The 21,467-nt window shown below is 49.7% G+C and overlaps 1 protein-coding gene across 5 annotated transcripts in view; it reads left to right on the top strand.

Moving 5' to 3' along the window:
* Positions 1–203: 203 nt before the first annotated feature.
* Positions 204–21,467, top strand: part of CRX (cone-rod homeobox) — a 36,419-nt gene continuing 15,155 nt past the window's right edge. Inside the window, exons 1-2 of one of the 5 annotated variants that reach the window (XM_067556677.1) lie at positions 204–296; positions 19,588–19,645. The gene's annotated coding sequence lies outside the window, so the exon portion shown is untranslated. The other 4 variants (XM_067556679.1, XM_067556678.1, XM_067556675.1 and 1 more) reach the window with 4 other exon arrangements.

Here is a 21,467-nt window from a genome sequence, read left to right as displayed (position 1 = left end):
CACAACAGGGCCCTGCTCTTTGACTGGGGCCTGTGATGGGGTTTCTGCCCTACACAGGTGGTGAAAGGGTGAATGTGGGCCAATTAAAACACCTGGTTGCACCTGGAGGCTAATCAAAACTGGACCCAGCTGACTGGTGCCAGAGATAGGAAGTCTGGAGCCAAAGGGAAAAATTCTGTGGTTCCTGCTTTTAGCAGTAGAATGGGGAGCCATGTGGAGGAAGAGAAAGGCTACTGGAGAATGAGGAGGAAAATCCAGGACTGGAGCAAGCTCCTGTGGGTGATCCTGACACGAGGGTAGGACCTGGGGCAGCAGGCTGGAGTGGGAAGGAATAGGGGGAAAGGCCTGGAGAAAGGTAGATGGTAGGAAGGAGTCTGCCAGGGTCCCTGGGCTAGAACCCGGTGTAGAGGTGGGTATGAAGTTCCCAACGCAAGGGGATAAGGACAATTTAAAAGCCTGGAGGGAAAGGTGTGAGGACCACGGGGTTGGGCGTTTGGGGCAGAGGACCAGGTGTGAGGGCACTGGATTGTCTGAGGGACTTTCTGTTACCCCTGGAAGGGGAGGGAATGAAAACATGACCCTGCCAAGTCGTGAGAGGCAGAGGACCACCTCAGGACTGTCTGCAGGGGGCATGAGGGAGGAAAGAACTGCTATGTCCTGCCCTGCTATGAGGCGCTGGGCCTTTGGTGAGTCCTACCCAAATAAAAGCAATACTCCATATGTGCTCGTGGGGTTTCCAGAGCTGGTCAGTTTGTGATGATCCAGCCTCCAGCCTGGCTCCCTTCAGCTCTTTGTGCCTTGGTTTCCCCAAATGGGAACCTGCGCTGTGAGTACCCTGAGCTTTGAGTTCCTCTACTGGAGTGTACTGTGCAAGTGCTTGTTGAGTTATCGGTAACCTGGCTCAAGGACCCCAATGGATGCCTCTGGATAAAGGCCATGCTGGAGATGTTCGGGGGAGTGTCGCCTTCCTTTGCAGCATGGGGGCTGGGTCGCTTGCAGGTTTAAATTAGTGTCAGTGGTGGATTCCCTCTACCTTGAAGTTTTTAAATCATGATTTGATGGTTCAGTGACTCAGGCAGAGGTTAGGGGTCTCCTGCAGGAGTGGGTGGGTGAGGTGAGGTGAGGTTCTGTGGCCTGCTATGTGCAGGAGGTCGGACAAGATGATCACAATGGGCCCTTCTGGCCTTAGAGTCCATGAGTCCCCCTCTAGCGTACACCTCCTGGTATTAGTCTCAGAGGGCAGAGCAGAGAACGGAACCTAGGAGTCCTGGTTCACAGCTACTAGGCTAGACTCTAACCACTAGACCTCACTCCCCTCCCCGATGTGGGGACGGCACCCAAGGGTCCTGCCTCCCAGCTACTAGGCTAGAATCCTGTCTGCTCCCGAGCCCCTCACCCAAAGGAACCCTGTCTCAGCCGAAAACATATGAAGAACAAACCCCGTCCCTGAAGCAAAGATTCCATGAGGCCCCTGCCCCAGTACTAAACAAGAGTCAAGGCCCTGCGTCGTCTCTTTATGTAGACTAGATGTCCCTTGGGGTAGGGGCTGTCTTTGTTCTGGGTCTGTACAGTGCCTTGCACAGAGGGGACCTGGTCTGGGCATGGGAGAGCTCCTGCTGCTCCCCACATCTGGCTCTAGCCCTGTCTCAGACACTGAGAGGCTTCCCCTTTCTCCAAAGAAGAACAATTCCTGTAGCTTCCCTTCCCCGGGGCCCTAATTCTTGCCTCCCTGCGTTGGCCCGGCTCCCTATCATCCGATCCCGGTTCTGGCCATCTTGGGGGAGCAGGCCTGCGACGCTGATGTGCTCCCCTGATGACGTGCTGTTCAGATGGGTCACTACTTAGTTATACGGCCTCTCCAGGCCCTGGGGCAAATTAGGGGCCTGCTTCTCCCTACCCCTGCAGTCCCTTTCTTGCTGTTTCTGTCTGTTCACTAGATGGCGGTAGATGCAGTACCGAGTCCCCTCGTATTTGGTGTGGTTGTGGCTGTTGTTGAGTTCCACAAGACCAGACTTTGGCTTGGAAGGGATCTAGCAGGGGTCACAGCTTGGGCTGTGAAATGCACGCAGATTTTGCATGCCTATTTATGAGTGTCTGCGTTGGTGCAACAATTGCCAGGACTTGTGTGTCCAGCCTCATGCACGTCCACTTGGTCACGCAATCACATGCAGACACAAGCACCTGCACAACGCTTCACACACCCGCTAGATCATGCGCGCACACATTCAGTGACACACAGAGACAAGTGCATGCAGAATCGTGCCCTCACAGCTGGCCCTACACAGGCATTCCTCGCTCATGCTGAGAACTATGCACATCTCAGAAACCGAAATACTCTTCCAAATGTGCTAAGGGTGTTAAAAGCAGGGTAGACCACTGGCTGCAGCTTTGGGAGGCTTTGTCCCATTCACACAGGGTATCGGAGGTCTGAAATATCAGCCGGATTGTCGATCCGAGCAGGAATTTTCCAATAAAAGGTTTTTTTCCTGTTGGGAAAACGCCTGAACTGGAAAGGTTTGGGAGAAAAAGCTGGTAATGAGGACTCTCCCCATTCAAAATGTTCTAGGGAAAAAAGAAAACCATTTTGGAATGGTCAAAAAGGGCCATGTTGATGCTTTTGGAGCAAAATATTTTGTTTTTCAATTTAAAATGACTTTTCTTTTGGAAACCGGAGTTCATTTATACTAAACAGTTTTTCAAAAATGAAAGGTTGCAATTGAAACTAAAGGTCGCAATTGACCCCCCCCCCCCCCCTCCTGCCCGTATTATCGGTTTGTGAAAATTTTTGAGTTGTTTTGTTTTTTCTGGTCCTGTTTGGGACAAAATCCCCCAAATCTTGCAAGACAGGAAATGGGCGCCCCAGCCAGCTCTAACCTATTGCGATGGTCTGGCTCTGTGAGTTTAATGTTGCTGTGTAGCACTATGTTCCACCAGTTAAGCGGGCACCTTCTTCTGCAGACGCAGAAAAGCTTAGTGTATTCGGACTCTGTAGCTTTGTTTTCCTCCCAGCTCCCCAGGGTCTGAGTAATGCAAATGGGTTTGTTCTTCTATTGCCGTGGGGAGGAAGCGGCAGACTTCCAAAGTCACCGGTCAAGGCCTCCCAAAAATCTCAAGATGGGCGTCAGAATCATGAGACTTTTTAAATGACCCATTTTGGTTTGTTCTTTGCATTCTGGTTCCCTGCTTTTCACCACCACCACAGAGGCCAGCCACGTTTATTTGTCTTAGTCTTTAACAGAAGCGGAGATTCTCAGAAAGTCCCATTATTCCAGGAACTGGGGCTTGGAGAAAAACAGCTATCGTGGCTGCTCCCCTTTCGAGCATCCCTCACCCATCCCAGCCCTCTGGGACAGCGCCTCAGGTACTCAGGAGCACCCTGACTTCCTTCCCGGTGGCTCAGAGGCTGTGTGGGACTGATGGGTGGTGGGGTTGCGGCTGCTGGCCCCGGGGGTATTGCTGAATTTCGAACTGCAACCCACTGCCCCAGCTTTGCTCCCCTGGGATGGTTCAGATCTCACTGCCCAGGGCAAATTGCGTGAAGGCTGGGGACGAAGCCATCTCAATCAAAGGGGTGCTGATGGTGGCAGCATCTTCCAGAGATCAGGCGAGGCCTGAATCTCTTTAGGAAACGTTGCACCACGGCCCTGCTCTTTGAGAGGGCCTCACCACCATCAGCAATGCTCACGATTACAGCCCCTAGACCCTCCCAAGCTCCCCTTCCCTCCAAGAACCACTGCCCCAAGCTGAGTTCTGACCCTGTAAAGGGAGAAGAGGAGCCAGAGCCTCCATGCAATCCACCAGGCACTTTGCCGTTGCTATTGATTGTACACAGAAGGTGCCCAGATCCTAGGCGATGGGCAGCTGTATAAAGACAAGGAATGATCCCCTGCTGTGGATCACCGTAGCAACTGAGCCAAGGATGCATGAGCATCCACAGGGGAAACTGAGGCCCATAGAGAGATGTAGCGACTGGCACATGGATGTGAATGGAGATCTCCAGTGTCCTTACTCCAGTACTTCAGTTCCTTGTCAACTGTTCCAATGGGACCCGGTGCGAGATCTCCTGAAGAAGGAAAAATGTGGTGCTCTTAAAAATGTCAATTTCATCTGCTGTTGGAGGTGGCGGGGAGGGGAGAGGCCCTGGGCCAGGCTGTAAGCCCCATCCTTGTCCTGCCTGTCCATCTGACACTTCCAGCCACGACACGATCCGAGCGAGTCCTACCTGTCCCTGGCTGTGTGGAGAGCACAGGGCGCTGCGTAGCTCCTAGCGCTAGCACAGGGTGGATCCAGTGCTTGTAGGAACACGCCAGCAGTGGGGGGAGCAACCTGGGCTCGCTTTGTATTTTAAAAAAAAAAAAAAAAAAAGAAAAAAAAGCAGGTGGAGAATAAAATGGAGACAAAGGGTCTGACCGGGACGCTTCCATAGGAGCAGCTGCTGGGCAAACGGGTGAACAGCGGGGTGTTGGTGTGTCATAGCCGCTAACGGTTGGTAGCTCGTCTTACTGAGGTAGATTTTGAAGGGGGTGGGGAGGGGGCTGACTCTTCCGGGCTTGGGGCAAGAGTTTAGGGTGTCAATGAGCCACAGATGTAGTGAGAATTTGTTAATAACAGGGTCGCTCCCCAGTTGCTGCCAAAGAAGCAACAGGGGGGAGCCAAAACTGCACACATGCAGACTAGAAATAAGATGCAGCTGGGTGGATTTTGGTTTTTTTTTTAACATGGAGTGGGAGTAACCGTCAGAACAACGGGCTGAGGGCTGGGGTGGATCATCTGTCATTTGGAGGGTCTGTAGATCAAGACTGGGTGCCTTTTTCTAAAGGATCCTCTGTAGCTCGACCAGAAGTTCTGGGCCAGATGCACCATGCAGCAGTCACTGCAGGACAGTTATGGAGGAAGTCAGATTGTCAATGGTCTCTTCTGGATTTAAACCTTCCAAATCGATGCAAACCTTAAGGGTGGGTTGGAGAGGAAGTCCGGGCTGGTCAGAAAGGTTTAATCTAAATGGTTTTTCTATGAAAAATGCCAAAATCAAAAGGTTTTGGAAAAACATGTTTATCAAAATTTCATTTTGAAACATCACCCCTCCCATCCCAAAACAAAGCATTTTGATCACGTCAGAACGCCCCGTGGTGACACTTTCGGAACAGGATGGTTTGATGCAGAGATTAACTGTTTTTTTTTTTTTTTATATTTTAAAAAAGAAATTGTTTAAAGGTCAAAATCAGAACAAAACATTTTGTCCAACATGAAACTGTTTTTGTTTTTGTTCCCCCGCGCCCCCATCCTCAGAATTTTTTCATGGGAAAATTCTCATTTTTATTGCTTGTTTGTCCTCCATTTCAGAATAGGAAAACATTTGAAATTGCAGAATTTGACATGAAACAGACTCTGCATTCTCGCCCCTGGCTCTGATGGTTGAGGGTGGGACTGAGGGGAAACAGGTTAAATTCCTGACTCCTGGGATGTCAGCTATGAACCTCAGTTGGCCCTCCTGTGAGATGGGGATACCAACCCTTCCTTTGTCTGGTTAGACGGGGCGCCGTTCAGTGCAGGGATGTCTCTCACTCAGTGTTTGTGCAGGGCCGGGCACAGCAGGGGCGCACCCGATCCTGGTTGGGGTCTGGGCAGCACCTGGCACAACGGGGAAGTGCCTGGTTTCAGTAATGCATCTCCTAACGCTTCCTAGAGTTCAGCTGAGCCCATTGCTCCAGGAGGCAGGGAACTGGATCAAAGCAGGGCATCGGCTCATCCCAGCCATTCTCCCTGTTAGGGGCTAGCACCAGCCCGGTGGGGGGGAAGGCTGCAGGGGGGTTGGCCCTGCCTCTCTCCCCCTGCAGGGGACACAGGTGAAATAGATGCAGGAACCCCCTGACCCAGCTGCGGAGACAGGGCCCAGGGAAGCATCTCCAGCATCGCCCTGGGCGTGTGTAGAAGGGGAAGGAGCCAACTCCCACGTCCCAGCTCTGCAACTCTAACCCCAGGCTGGGAGCCACCCTCCCAGCGCCAGGGAAGGGCACTGCAGGATTGGGCCCTACATGGATAAGGGCAGATGATCTCTGTTTTCATTAGGAGACTCACCCTGGCGGCAAGGCCAGGGGTACACCCTGGCCCCTCCTGAGCCCCAGTGGCTAGTCCCCGCCCTCAGCTCCCCCTTTTTTTGCTGAGCAGGTTGGAAGGTACTGGGGAAACCCGCCCTGCCCTATTGCTGCAGGGGTTGGCAGGCATGCAGCGTGGACGGGAGATGAGTTAAAGCAGCAATAAAATTAATAATGGGTTTTACGGGAGTCTCGCTGGGTGGCAAAGGAACGAACTGCCTCCCGCCCGCCCCATAAAGCAGCAGCCCAGCCGTAAAAGCAGCAGTTCCAGGAAGGGAGCTGGCCTGGGTGCCACACCCTGTGCCCCACAGCCAGGGTTCGGGGGATGGATCCTGAGCGGACACCCGCCATGGGAGAATACTGGGGTCCTTGCTGTACTCGGGTGTCTGCCTTGTGCTGGCTGCTGCTATGCTGAGATCTCAGAGCTACACGAAGGATGGCGCGACCATTATCCTCATTTTACAGCTGGGGAAACCGAAGCACACAGAGGGGAAAGTGACTTGCCCAAGGTCATCCAGCAGCAGAGCTGGGAATAGAACCCAGGGGTCCTGAGGCCCATGCTGGTGCACTAGCCACTAGGCAATGCTGTCTAACAGAGTTAGTTTAGGGATGAAGGCTGGCCGGATGGATAAGGCACTGAGCTGGGACTCAGGAAATCTAGGCACAAGCCCTGGCTCCCTGAATGAGTCACTTCATCGTGCTGTGCCTCAGTTTCCCCAGTTGTGCGTGAGTTGAAAGGCCCCATTCAAACATCAGCTGTTGTTGTGTAGGTTCCCTGCTTAATAGCTCAGAAGACTTTTTAAAAGCCTTCCCTGTGGATTTTTAGATCTGCCCAATGTGGTGTTAGTGTTGCAGTGCTGGGGAGCGTGTCTGACCGAGATTGGGGCCCATGGCGCGCCAGGCGCTGCACAGACAGTGGAAGGAGGAGCCCAGGAGGGCAGGGATGCGTAACCCAACTCCTCTCTGCAGACAGCTCTGTCCTGAGTGTTGGGAGTGAGCCACGGTGACTCTGCAGCAGCCTTGGCTAGCAGGGCTGGGGCTTTCGCTCAGGCAGCAGAGACTCGCTGGATCCAGAGGGCCCATGTTTGATCTCCCCTGCTCACTCCACCGCAAAGGGCATCATGGTGCAGAGACTGACCCACAGCCAGGAACAGAACCCAGCAGTCCTGATGCCCTGCTCTAACCATTAGACCCCACTCCCCTCCCAGAGCCGGGGAGAGAACCCGGGCATCCTGGCTCCCAGGGACGCACAAGGAGACGCTAATGCTGAGGCTCTGCGTCGTCTCCTTGAGGAAGTTCCAGGCCCACAGCCACTAGCACCAACCTTTCAGTGCTGCCATGGCATAGCCTCCGGGGTCACTGTCCTCATCTCATCTCCCCTCCCCCAATTAGGGAAGCCATCAACAGACCCATTGTGTGGGGATAAGGGTCATTGCTAGCGAAACTCTGCCCATTGTCTGCTAATGAGCCAGCCTAATGAAATCACCACCCCCCAGCCAGAATAATTACCCCCCAGCTGCTGAGCTGCCTGCCCCACACAGGCCCCACCCCAGAGGCTATTGTGTTGCAGAATTTTCCCTCTGCTCCCGTCTGTGTCTGTTGCTAATATGGTGCTCATAGGCCAAGGGTCTTTCCTCTTGTGCTTTGCAGAGCGTTTGGGCATCACTCAACCGAGAGGCAGCCCCCTCTGAGATGGGGTGCGGGGGCCATGTATACAGGGATCCCTCATCGCAGGCTGGGATGCAGCTGCCTCTGTGGTGGGACACATGGGCTGTTGATACAGGGATCCATTGTCTGGCATGGAGTTTCAGCCACCTCTGGGGCAGGGGCTGTTTCAATGTGTTCTAACCATGACATTGTCAGTAAAGGTCTCCTTTTCTGTGCCTCAGTTTCCCCCCCATCGGGAGGATACTGACCTGCCTTTGTGAAGCGCTTTGAGATCTAGGGCTAGGGAGGATCTAACCGTTCTAGTTCCTTGGCTGTGCAGAGTCCACTCAGTCCACACCCAGTCCCCCCCACCTCCTGGGGGCAGCCAGATTAGCAAATGGGAGGGCCCCTCTGCACTCGTGCACAGACATGGGTGCACAAATCCCCCTCTGTTCCTCCAGGCTAACGGCAGGGGGTGGGCAGACACATGCTAGGCCTAATAATTTGCTGGCTGAATGGCCTTCCTCTGCCTGGGGCCTATGCTTGGAAGCTGGCAGAGCCCAGAATCTACGGTGATGGGCCCTTTGGAAATATCTGCTGTGGACAGCTAGCTCTCTGTCTGAGCTCTCTGTCAGCCCTTTGGATAGCTGCTTGCGCATCTCCAGCCAGGATTCAGAGCGAGGGGGCTGCAGGACATGTGTGGGTGCAGAGAGGCGTGACCTTGGTATCTACGCACTCGGCAGCCTCAGGAAATTCGGGGTCTAGTCCCAACTCTGCTGCAGATCCCCCTGTGAGTAAGATTTGCACCCTGCCTCTGCAAATTGGGAGATTATAGGGACGCACCAGCGTCCAGCCCAACGAGGCCCTGATCGTGGTCGGGGTCTGCATGATCCCTGGCACGATGGGGCCCTGATCTCGGCCGGGGGTCTGTGCAGCGCCTGGCACAAGGGGGCCATCTTGCCCCATGTAGGTGCTGCGGGAGTCCCAGCGAGCATGTGCCGGGACAGCTGCCACCGCATCTGAATCCACATTGCCAGGTGGATGGCATTGGGCTCTCCAGGGCAAGAGAAGGTGCACTCCCTCCCCCTAACCCCAGGCATGGTGACCCTGCTTAGCCCAGGTGGGCTCCTGTAGTCGCTGAGGGAGGCAGAGAGGTCTGTGATCTTGGATGAGTGCAGCCCGGACAGAGGTCGGATTTGATTCATGCTCTGGCCAGTCCGGGCTGGGCCTCAAGGTGACGGGCAGCAGCCTCCTCCCCAGGGCTAGGACCTTAGAGCAGTAGCTGCATGGAGTGTGGGTGTGTGGGGATGGGGGGGGGGTAGCAAGTCTGATGGGCGGAAGGTGTTTAGTGAAAGAGAAGGGTTTACAGTGAGTGGTGTGTGTACATGTGTCCTGTGTGTGTACAGTGAGCAGGGTGTGTACAGTATGTGTGTATAGTGAGCGGGGTGTGTTTGCAGTGAGTTTGTGTGTGCGGGGGGGGGGGGAGGGGGGAAATGAGCTCTGTGTGTGTGTGCGCAAGCAGCGGCCGGCGTGTGTGTGTGTGTGTGTGTGTGTGTGTGTGTGTGTGCACGCGCACAGGTGTATTTAGGGAGTGGTGGTGTCCAGTGCACGGATGCTCAAGCTGCGCGTTCATTCTCCCTGCCCTGGTTCCCGTGCCGGGCGGCCTGGCCTGGCCTGGGCAATAGGGCCATGTGGCTCCATGAGCAGAGGGGACACATGCATTAGTGCGTGTCGGTTGTGAGCGGGTTTGCATGAGGCCCAGCATTGTGAGAGGGGCCCACACCCCACATGCCCTCCCACCTGATATAACATGGAGATTTAGAGATTTGATCCCCCCTCTCTTAACCAGGAATGTTTTATTATTATTTTTAAATCACCTCCTTTGTTCTCTGTCCCTCCCCTTCCTAGGGACTGGGCCCCGGCCCCCCTTTGTCCCCGGCCACCTGATGGGCACACAGCCTGGCGTGGGAAAGCTTTTCCAGGATTAGTGCATTCCCGGAGCCATCGGCTCCCCCCGCCGTACTGGCGACATGGCCGCCCCCCAGAGACGCCCACGCCGAGCCGGGCTAGGGGATGAGCCTTTGGCTTGGATTCCTTGCAGTTGCGGGTTCAGATCCCGCTGAGGGTGGAAGACTGAGCCCTTCATGGCCTCTTCCGTGGAGCGTTTGAACACAGGGGAATTTACCCTGATGAAGCTGCGTTCAGTGGGCGCTTTGCCCTGGGCCTGGCATCATGGATCTGTTCCTCTCCTGTGGGCCCCAGTCTGCCTTGGAGCTTAGCTCCCCCATCCGCCAGCTGTTTGGGTGGCGCTCAGCACACCCATCCCTCACTGGGGATCTTGTGTTCCCTGTGAACCCAGGGCTGGGGGGGGGGAGAGGTGTTAATTGGCTGGGGGGGAGAGTGTGGAATTAGCCCCCTGTGTGTTGATTCGAGTTAATTAGCAAGGAGGAGCGGAGTGACAATAAGGGCTTGTTTGGCGAGGCCACCCTTGAGCAGGGATCCCATTAAGGAGGACTTGGAGGGGGCATGATGGGAGTTTGTGAATGACCAGCCAGAGGGGGGAGATTTTGCATAGTCCGTATCCAAAGCTCTTCTGGGAGTTGGCTTCCAGTTATTATTTATTAGGCATATTACGGTAGTGCCTAGATGCCCCAGGCATGGGCCGGGACCCCACAGCGCTAGGTGCTGTACAAAAGCGAAACAAAAATATGGTCCCGCCCCAAAGAGCTTGCAATGGAAGCAAAAGTTCCTGGATTATTTCTGAGGCCTTTGTCGCCTCTATCCTAGCAAGATGTACTCCTCAGTCCTCACCGAAAACAGTGGGGTAGTGTTGGTGTGGGGATAAGAAACAGCCCCCATGCCCCACCCCAGAGGTGGCTGCATCTCAACACCAGGTGAGAGGTCCCTGCATAAACAGTCCCAGCACTCCACCCCAGAGGTGGCTGCATTTAAATGGAGACTACACCTGGGCTGCTTGGGGCAAAGATGTTCTATAAATGGAAGACATGAACATTAACATGACCCTGTCCAATGCCTGTTTGTTTGTCTCACTGTGCTGAACGATCTCAGTCCACCATGCCGTGGAGAGCAAAGAGGGTGAGAGGAAGGGGCTGCAGGGCTATTCTGGTTCTAATTCCCTGCTGTGCCACTGACTTCCTGTTTGACCATGGGCAAGTCAATGAACTGCTCTGTGCCTCAGTTTCCCTATCTACACAATGGGGATAACAGCCCCGCCCTGCCTGTCCCTGAGGATAAATACACTTCACGATTGAGAGGTGCTCAGATATTTCAGTGATAGTGATACTGGGGAGCTGCCAGTGCTAAATCTCGCAATCAAAGGAGCTTTCCTTAAAGTCTCAGCCCCTGGAGTCAAGAGAATATTATCTTTCATTTAAAAAAATTACACTGCTAGCCTTCATGGTCACCGAGAGAATCTTAAAGGACCCAAAACTGGAAGGCAAATAAAAATAACCCTAAAATGTGATTTAAAGCCAAATTTCATAGGTTTTGAACCAATCTTGTGATTGTGGGTGTGTTGTGTGGTGGTGGTGGTGGGTTTTTTCCCCCGCCCCCCCAAATCTCATAATTTTAGCAGGACCCGACCCCTGATTCACTAGTGTTGTTAACACTCTGTGATTCCAGAAAGGACAAACCTAGGCCGAGCACCCAGCCTACTCGGTGTAAGACTGGAAACTGCCCTAGGATGCTTATTAGGGAAAATGCAACCAAACACAGCTATATCCACCCGGCGTCTTTAAGAAGTGAACCAGGGCTCTGTGCTCTGCGAGGCAGCTTTTGAAACATTTTGGTTCCATCAATTTCTCCCGTTTTTCTTTTCAATTTCCTCTAAGCCAGTTGGACAAATTAAATTGTAAGTGTCTAATTGCAGAGGGTCTCTCCGTGTGTTGCGCCTTTGCTGGAAGGATTGGCAGGGGGATTAAGGACGCTGGCAATCCATTTTCATCAGCATTTAATACCTTTGGACCTGCTGTTTTAGGGACTGGCTTGCCAGTCCCCACTGCCACTCTGTGCAGTAATTTAAATTTCTGTTTGGGGTCAGAACTACCGTAATGTCCGGCTGAAGCACCCCCTCCATCCCCCTGTGGGTTGATTCTGTGGCGGAGCTATGTTGCTGCATTTCTTTATTATAGGATATTCAGTCTCCGGGTGTTTATTGGGGCGGGGGGAGAAAAGAGTAAGATATGGAGACAAATCTCATAGCTGGGGGTAGAATTTAAGAAGCCGAGTGGGATTATTCGAACCACACTGGGTTTTGGCCTGGCCACCATGGGTAACCAAACCTCTGCTCTTGCCAAAAGTTCCCCCAAGATCTTTGCTGGCCACAAGCGGCCCTCGTCTTGCCTCATCCGAAAGAGGGAGGCGCTTTCAGGATGGGGCAGCCGTGACTCTGCGGGGACGGTGCTTAGCTGAGCTCCCTGCCCCGCTCCCTGCAGCGCCCCCTAGCTCTGTACATGAGGAGCACCGCTGCTCAGGGGTGAATTCTGCTGGGCCGATCCCCCGTGTCCTTTGTGTGACTGTTTTCACCAGCGCGGGCCGGGTGCTCCTGCCCGCTTTTAAATGAGACACTGGGTGACGCTGGATTGGGCCGGAGGTCCAGGGGCACGAGAGGCTCCGGCCGAAAAGCCGTTTCCCAGGGCCTCCTCCAGTACGGTGGTGCTTAGCCCAGCCCAGCGTATATAACCTGGCCGCTGCTCAGCCCTATGGTACGGCACCTAATCTCCTCCCTGCTTCTATTCCAAGACTGGGGATTTTCAATTAAGAATACTTACAGCCTTCCTCTCCTCTGGCTGCCATTTCCCTAATGAGCAGTGGCTGGTAACAAATTAATAGTCCTGATAGTGTGACCTTAATCCTCCTGTGTATTATAATTAAGAGGGGGAAGGGAGAAGGCCTTCCTTCGTTCCAGCCCGCTGTGTGTAATTAATCAACACGTGGCCGGGGCAAGGCTGGGGATTATCAAAGCCCTTTAGTTTAACTTTTTTCTCTCTCATTTGACTCATTATGGCAGCCCCCCTGCCCTCCCGACCCCAGGGGAATTATTAAATACAGACCCGGCCCCATCCACAGGTTGCTGGCCCGGCTGCCTTTCTGCGAGGTAGCAAATCCCATTGCTTTGTTTTGTCTTGGCTGGGAATTAATGGTAATTAAAAGTGTATTGTTGTCTCGGCTTCCCGGATTGATGACAATGGAATATTCCTTTCCCCAGGCCTCATTTTAAGTGCATTAGCTAAACGGGATAGGAGAGCAAGAGTCCAATTAAACAGTGGGCTGGGCTCTGGGATGGAGCTGGGAATTAAACAGGAGGTGGTTGGGGAGGGCAGCAGGACTCCTGGGTTCTGGCTCCAGGAGGGGAGTGGGGTCTAGTGGTTGGAGCAGGGAGGGCTGGGAGCCAGGACTCCTGGGTTCGTTTCCTGGCTCCAGGAGGGGAGTGGGGTTTAGTGGTTAGAACTAGGAGTCAGGACTCCTGGGGTAATGCTGCCGGCAGGGACCAGACTTCACTGCTTGTAGAGAAGCTTCGATGGGCTGGTATTTGGGGGCGGGGGAGCCACCCCATCTCTGCCCCTGCACCTCAGATCTGAAGCAGACAGAATGATCCTCCTAATTACTCATTACAAATGGAATATTTGGCGGCACTGTGGGGCAGTGACCCCCACGGCTAAACGCCCCCAAATTTGCACCCCACTCTCTGTCCAGAGCACCGAAGCCCCATGCTGAACCTCAAGCCAAGAGCACGGTGTGGATGGGTTGAGGGAAGGGAGAAAATCCAGCCACAGGTGGCTGTGACAGATCCTGCTTGCCCTGGAGTCCCTGGGTGTGACAGTGACTGCGCTTGGTGGCCCCTCCTTCCCGGGCAAGGAAACATCCGTCAGATGAGGGGAGCTGGTTGGCTCGGTGGGCCAAGGCCCTGCCACCCCTGCAGCACATCCGGGGAGCGATCCTTGCGGGGCATTGTCCCCAGAGCTGGGGATCTGCTGTGGCTCGGTAAGGAGGCTGCTGCTGCCTTCTATCGCCCCAGCAGCGTTCTCCAAGCCCTGGTCTGCCGTCCGGTGCCTGCCGCGTGTCGGTGGCTCCTAGGGTGGGTCCCGTGCCGACAACACTGACAGAAGAGGCCTCTGGCCTTTGCCAAGCCACTTCCCCCTTGTGCCTCAGCTTAGACTGGGGGGCAGGGACTGTCTCACTCGGTGTATGTGCAGCACCTGGCGCAACGGGACCCTGATCTCGGTCGGGGTCTGTGCAGCGCCCGGTGCAACGGGGACCTGATCATTTAGTGCCTAGATGCTTTTGTAGGGGGCTGTGGTGATAGATCTAACTTTGGTTTTCTCCGGGGGGCAGGCTCGGCAGTTAGAGGGTTCCCTCCCTGTGGCTCGGCTGCGTGGTGTGACTAGTCAGGAGCTGGGAGGGGGGACTGGGGATGAACAGAGATGGAGCATGTGAGCTGTTCCCAGATGAAGGATCCTGCCTCTCTGCGGGCTGGGGATCTGGAGATCAGCATCTGGGGATGCTGCTTCAAGGAATGGGGTAGGAGGGTGGCTGGGGAGAGAGATGGGGTTCAGAACTACTGGGAAAGTGGCTTGGAGCATATGCTGGGGTTTCTGTCCTGCAGAGATGCACCTCAGCTCCATTGACTCCAACAGGGCATAACACCTGAGTCAGTTCTGTCCTCAATCAGGGCCTTATCCCCCATCCCAAGTAAGGTCCTGGCTGGGGACACAAACTCCCAACGTCTGGGGGTGTCGAAAACACAGGTACTGCCCCCAAGCATAGTTTGCAGGATGAAACTATTAATGGAATTATGGTAGCACCTAGAGGTCCCCATTGTGCCAGGTGCTGCACGCACACACAGAGGGTGGGAGGAGAAACTGAGGCCCAGTGAGATGCCACAGCAGATCTGTGGCAGAGAACCCCAGAGTTCTGAATCCCAGAGCAGTGGGGGCTGGGAGTGAGGACTCCTGAGTTCCATCCCCAGCTCTGGGAGGGAAGTGATGTCTAGTGGTTAAAGCGATACTTTCCCATCCCTTCTCGGTTGGCGGGTGACCACAGGTGCTCAACCGCAACACAGTTTGAACCCCCATCGCAACCATCCATCACCCCAGGACTCTTGGGCATTCCCGGCCCCAGGCCAATCAAGATGCAGGCCAGAGCTGGATCTAAATGGTCCCACAAGGATGAGGGGCAACAGAGACTCAGATCCCACTTGTCCAGGAGGTTACCAGGGTGGCTGGCTGTGTCATCCAAGAGCTGACCCCCTCCCTGCCTGTGCCACCCGCTGGGCCTGCGGAGAGTCCCCCCTTTCATCCCGGGGGATAAAAGTTAATTGCGTCTGGCATTTCAGCAATGGATTAGTGACTCACTGCCAGCCGGGTGGACTGTCTTCCCCAAAGTCACCTCACTCCGAGTCCACCCCCAACCCCTTCCCCTGCCACACACCCAGGATTAAGGGGTGAAATATAGACAATGACAGATGACATCACTGCCTCCTTTACTTAAATCTTCCCCATTTAGGTGGCCTCTTCTATTCTTTTTTCCCCTCTCTCTCTCTTCCACCCCCTCCTTCAAATCTTCACCTCCCTGAGCTCTGCACACCCAGGTAAGTTGCTTGGAAGAGGGATCAGCTAGTCTTACCTTTCTGTTGTTGTTGTTGCTGCTGCTGCAACGGGGCGATATGATTATTTGCACCTGATCCAGATTTAGGGGGGTTTAGCACTCTTGATAAAATTATATCTAATGATTTAAAGTCTTTACATTTGTAATGCCACTCTGCTGGCTTTAGCTCGCTTAATTAAAGTGCTGCTGGATTGGGGAAGGCCAGCATGGACCAGTTCTTCCTTCAAATATTTGGAGGTGGTTCTTTTTTTTGGAGGGTGGGAGCTGATGGAACCGACTAGTAGATTCTGGTGTCTTTGCTTCAGGTGTCAATGCTGGATTTGAAATGTACGCCGGCTGGACACAGGCACACGGAGCTGGGAATCGGGGGGGGGGGGTGCCAATAAACTGGGGTCAAGTTTTAGAATGAGAAGCAAGGAACTATTGTGTGACGTGATCATCAGGCATTTAATTATTTGTTCTGTCTCTAGAGCTGGTTTAGTGCCACGGAGCGATGGAGAAGGGACATCTGGTTTATAATTTCAGATCGGGACTAGACTGGGAATTAGGAAACCAGCAATGAAAACTATAATAATCTGAGTTCAAATCGCACTGGGCTTCGATTGGAAGAGAGAATTTGTGTTGGGATTGTTGGTGTCTTTCACTGTTCCTTTTGCAAAGATCAGGTGACAAAGTGTTTTAGAAATCGGTGCCACAGGAGAAGTTCAATATTTATTTCTCCCTCGAGGTGCAGTTCTGACTAGTGAGTGATTTCCCCCCCCCCAAACTCTAATTCATTGACTTTTAAAAAAAAACAAAACTACCGTAACATGGAGTGTTTTAGAACCGTTATTTGGGAACAGGAGACTAGACGAGCCTGTAGACAAAGCTTATTTTCCTCGCATGGAGCTCTGCCACGTTGTAGAACAGCACTGGCTGGCGGAGGATGCGAAGTAGCGGGTGTAAAGGATTGTCACTGCGTAGAGTACCGCTGTTAATGAGAGAGCCTCAATTATGCAGCGTTTCTCAAATGCGGCCACCAGCGACATTTCTTACAGCCATGACGGCCTCCTGGGGGGTGATGGGGTGGGGGGGTCAAAGCAGCGACCCCTCCCCTTCCCGTTGCTCCGGGATGTGCCACCTTGGTGTTGGTTTCTGGGGCTGTTAACAGGGGCTGCTGTGCGTCCCCCTCTGGAGACACATGGGACACAATGCTGGAGGAGCAGGTGGCTGGTGGGTTCCTGACCCACCTTCCTGGGAGTGTTGGGTGTGAACAGATTTAAATCTTTAGATTTAAAAGTCCAGATTAAATGAAATTTCTTGCAGATCAAATTCTCTTTCCCTGGGGGCTTCATACAGTTCACCGAGGGGAAATGTTTGCAAGGACACCAGAGACACAAGGACAAAAAGGCCTTGGACAGTCATTTGCAGTTATCTGCAGAGTGTGACACGGGGTGAATGACTGGACGAGGTACCAGATGAGCAAATCTGTGCCAATGTTCTGGAGGGATCTACCAAATCAGGAGATTTTGGGATGAGTTTATTGGATCTTTTGGTCCAAAAGTTTTCAACCATCAAATGAAAAAACAAACAAACAAATGATTCTGCAGAAGCCACTTGTTTCAGAGTTTGGCTACCCTGAGACTGTTGTGTTGTAAAGGTGCAAAGTTGATTCCCCCAATTTCCTCTTTATTTTATTGTGCAATTATTTTTTTCCCATTAACTCTTTATTGAATGTTTTAAAATATGCATAGAAAACACAAACATGACCCAATAAACTTTTCATACTATGTCAACTTCTCATACTAACTTAACCATTTGCTACGTAACCTAAGCTATACTTTAAACATTTAGTGATAAAGGAGTTAAAATATAAATCTATTATTTGTATTACACAATTTACAAACAAACACGCTGTGCTTATAACAATCCACCTGGTTAAAAGAACAATTATTAAAAGACAATAAAGAACTGAAGCAAAGGTCAGAGGAGGGGGATTAAGATGGAAAAGGAAGGAAGTCAGCAGAAAAGCAGTGGTGAGCGGGGAAGCCCAGGCATACTGTAGGATCCAGGAAAGCATCCCATATCTGTGAGAATTTTCCTTGCGTGTTTCTGTGACCATATACAATTCTTTTAAAGACAAAGGAAATTGGAGACTTTTGGAAATGGTGTGAAACTAGAGCAGGTGTGTCTGACCAGTGCACCTCTGACTGAGCAGTGTCCTCTCCTTGTTACCTTTTGCTTTGTCTGTCTGTCTCTCCACCTATTGTCTTTCCTCTTACCCTTAGATTGTAAGCTTCTTTGGGGCAGGGACTGTCTCTTTCTTTTTCCATGCATCTGACGCAGCAGGGCTCTTGATTGGTTGTGGTGTCTGGAGTTTTCCTAACAAACTTCTAAAGGGTCCACACCTCATCATTATGCTCTTTGGCCTTTGCATTTTCTTAGATGCAAAGTGAAACCTTAATCTATTGCAAAACCCCTCAGTTTGCAGATAAAATAAGGCGAAGAGGGTAGGGAAAGCAACTTATTCTCTCTCTTTCTGGTAGTGAACTGTATCTAAATGAATCCAGCTCCCCCCTGGATTTTATTTTTGCCTCTAAGCTTCTTAGGAGAGTAATTTCAGCAGAGCAATCTGAGAGCTCTTGAATGAAATTTTGGACCTTGTTTCTAGTCTCATCAACTTGCTCGAAAGATTGTTAATCTCCTACAATCTCTCATTTTGCTGCTTTCACGGAGTGTCTTCGTTTTGTAAACAGCAGGGTTGTTGTGTGTGTGTGTTTGTTATATATATATAAAAACAGTGATTGGAGAAAGGAAAAGAGAAGAAAAAAAGGATCATATCTTCCTTGAGGATGCACAGCTCTGCAGAAAAGAGATTGTGTTTTCACTTATAACAATTGGACCTTCAAGAGTAGAGACACAATTCAAATATGAATACTGGTTCCTTTTTAGAGGCATGCAATGACTTGGTTAAAAGTCGTGCCTAATTTAGGTTGCAAAGAGATCTTCCTTCCCTGAAAGCAAATAAAAATTTTAAAAGCAGGATCTATTATTCTTTTAATACTCTAAATTTTTTTTTAAAATTAACATGACTTTAAATACTGGGGAAACGAATGCAGAGGTGAAATAATAAAAAGGTTGATGGCTACCGAAGCACACAGCCTGAATGTAATAAACATGAATGTTCTTTCTGCTAATATGTTGTTTTCCTCCATGAAATTTTTTTAAATCTAAGTAAACTCAAATATTAGACTGTACAAAACAATCTTGTATTTATTTTTATCTTTCTTTGAAATGTGAGGTTTATCTTTAATGACTAGATGTGTGATCTTTTAAAAGCAATAGATTTTGGTGATCATTTTTTTTTTTTAATTTAGGCCACAATCCTGCAAAGACTTCTGCATGATTAACTGAAGCGGAATATTCCTATTGAGGTCAACCCCATTGTTTCCTAGCTTTAATCTCTCAAAACATTAGGTTTGTCGTGTTCCAGACAAAACATTACCCCACTGATACATTACAATATCTTCTCATTTAAAAAAAAAGTTCCACCTGTTGAAACTGGAAAATAAATTAGATTAATTAAAAGCCAACACACCTTCAGTTTATAGTGTCTGATTGCTACTCTTGATCACAAACCAAAACCCATTAAACTACCCCCAACAGACACTCACACCGATCAAAGTCCATTTCAAGCCGAGTTCCCAAATGAAATTTTAAAAGACAGCTCCCCTTTCCAGAAGTGCACATCCCCTTTGCTGGTTTCTCCCTCGGAAGGAGAGTAAGGACCTCCAGAGAAAAGCAATTCCCCCTTGATATTAATCTGCAAGAGGTTTGTTGTTATAATTCCTCTCATGTGAGATTCTTAAAGCAACAACTGAGAACGGACCTAGCTCTCACACAATTGTTTTGAGCAAATACTTCCCCCCCCCCCCCCCTCACCCCCATGCCTGTGGTTTAGAGGAGAAAATCTCAGATCTGAAAGCACAGAGTGAGAGGGAGAGGAAAAGTCTGCTGAATCCACTACCCAGCTCTAAATCTCCTCTCCAATTCAGGTTAAGCTTCTCTTTTTATTGCAGATTATACAGATCTACTCCTCTATCTCTTCTCAGTTATCCTTTTAACACATTTTGCTCTTTCTCACCGCGTTTTGTGGGGGCATACATGGGTTTGCTAAAGATTTGCACATCCTCTTCTGGTGATCCAGTAGCAAACGGATCTCTGTTATGTTTTCTTCCAGCGCCTCCCAGCACTTTTCAGTCTGGACCCTTTGGAAAGAGATTCACTCAGGCAAAAAGGTAAGAGAACGTTTTGGTAAAGGAAGGTGGGAATTTTTTTTCTCCCTCCAAAACAGAGTTTGCACACCTCGAGTGCCAACTCAAGAGCTGACTTTGATACTATCCCATTCAAGCAGTCGGGACAAGAATTAAATCCCCAAAGAAAACTCGAAAACTCTTTCTTGATATTTCCAAGGTAAGGACAGTTCAAAAAGAGAACTCGACAACTACAGCAAACGTGTAAATCTTCCATCTTTCTTCAGACCAACGGAATAGATAAAAAACAATGTATTCTTTTGCATCTTTTAGAGAGTGAAGTTTTGATGATTCTTATTTTGGATTATTCTTATTTCTTAGCTTTTTCTTTTATAAATTCTCAACGGAAAATTTATTCTAAATTGATTTCCCCTTATTTTGTTTGTGTATTGGAATGTTAAGTTACAAAATATATCCACAGAGACAATTTTTAAAAAGAACCACGTGTATGTTTAATAGTGATGCAGGATTCTCTTGTTAGGACTGGGATTGTTTTAAATGGAGAGGATTTTGAACTTTTCATGCTTTTTTTGCAATTTAAAAAAAATAATTGTAATTTAATCTTTTCTTTTTCCTGTTGCAAAGATTGTAACTGGGCTGGGGACAAGATGGTTTAAACTGGCACCAAACACGTTGAATAAACAGAGGTTTTTAGAACAAATTGAAGAAAAAATTGTGATTTAAAAAAAATCTGATTTTTCCTACAGATTTAAACACCAGATTAATGGAAATCAAGTCAGATTTTTAAAGGGTTCTTAAACAAAGTTGTTCCTATCATTATCATGACAAAGTAGTAATAATAAAGTAGGTTTGAAGAAGCCAAGGTTTGTATTAAGTGACATGAGAACAACGAATTTTTGGTAGGGTGATCTGTCATTGTATTCACACAGCCTGAGCTTAAACCCACAAATTTGATCCACTGTGAACAGATCACAATGAACTGGGAGAAAATTTGGGACAAAACAGCACCTGGCCAAAGGTAACCACAGCTGAGTTGTGGGTCCATTTGTATATTTCACTGGGTCTTAGAAATTGACAACAATATAAGTTTCGTTACAAAATGGCTCACTGACAAAGTTCACCAAACAATATTTACAAATGTTTAGGTTGGATACAGCTCTAGAAAGAAATTACATTTCTTTTTAAGGTGCTAAAGCAATTACCAGTGCAAAATGATTAAATGTAAAGCCCGGCTCTAGAGAGGATGGGAAAAAATATTTCTCTTTTGTTTTGCTATGTTCCACACTGTAAAATAACTACAATCATATGTGATAACCTCCCTCCAGAAACGAACCAAACCATGAATATTCTTGTCGGTTTCATTCTAACTTAGAAGAACAATAATTCACGTTTAAGTCATCAGCATTAATCTTTAAAAGAACCCTTTTAATTAAGTTACCTTCAACACATAAAACGCAAATGAAAAAAGATTTATAAAAAGCTCTTCAAAACTAAATATTTATTATTCTATCTTAAGGTCTAACTTTAAACTATCAGGGAAATGTGATTTATCTAAATTCCTATTAATTAACTGATAACACTGCAATTGTCTGGCTGTAATTTGTAACAATATTCTACAGTTCAGCTCAGTTATTTCGTTTGCTTCCTGACAAAATAAGCTCTTTTTATGCATTTATCTTGCTTTTTTATATCAAAAAATAATTATAGAAATCCAGAGTGTATATTTGAATGTGTATATTTAACATAAAAACCCTGATGATTTTCTAATAATAATATTAAATAATGTGTGTGTATAAATATATATACATTGAGATCTATCTCCAGGTAGAGAAATACATTCATGCAT

This window comes from Emydura macquarii, unplaced genomic scaffold, assembly GCF_026122565.2.
Source record: "Emydura macquarii macquarii isolate MOO-44397 ecotype Brisbane River unplaced genomic scaffold, CSIRO-AGI_Emac_v2 contig_1790, whole genome shotgun sequence".
Taxonomy (NCBI): domain Eukaryota; kingdom Metazoa; phylum Chordata; order Testudines; family Chelidae; genus Emydura; species Emydura macquarii.
This window is presented reverse-complemented; position numbering and strand designations above follow the sequence as displayed.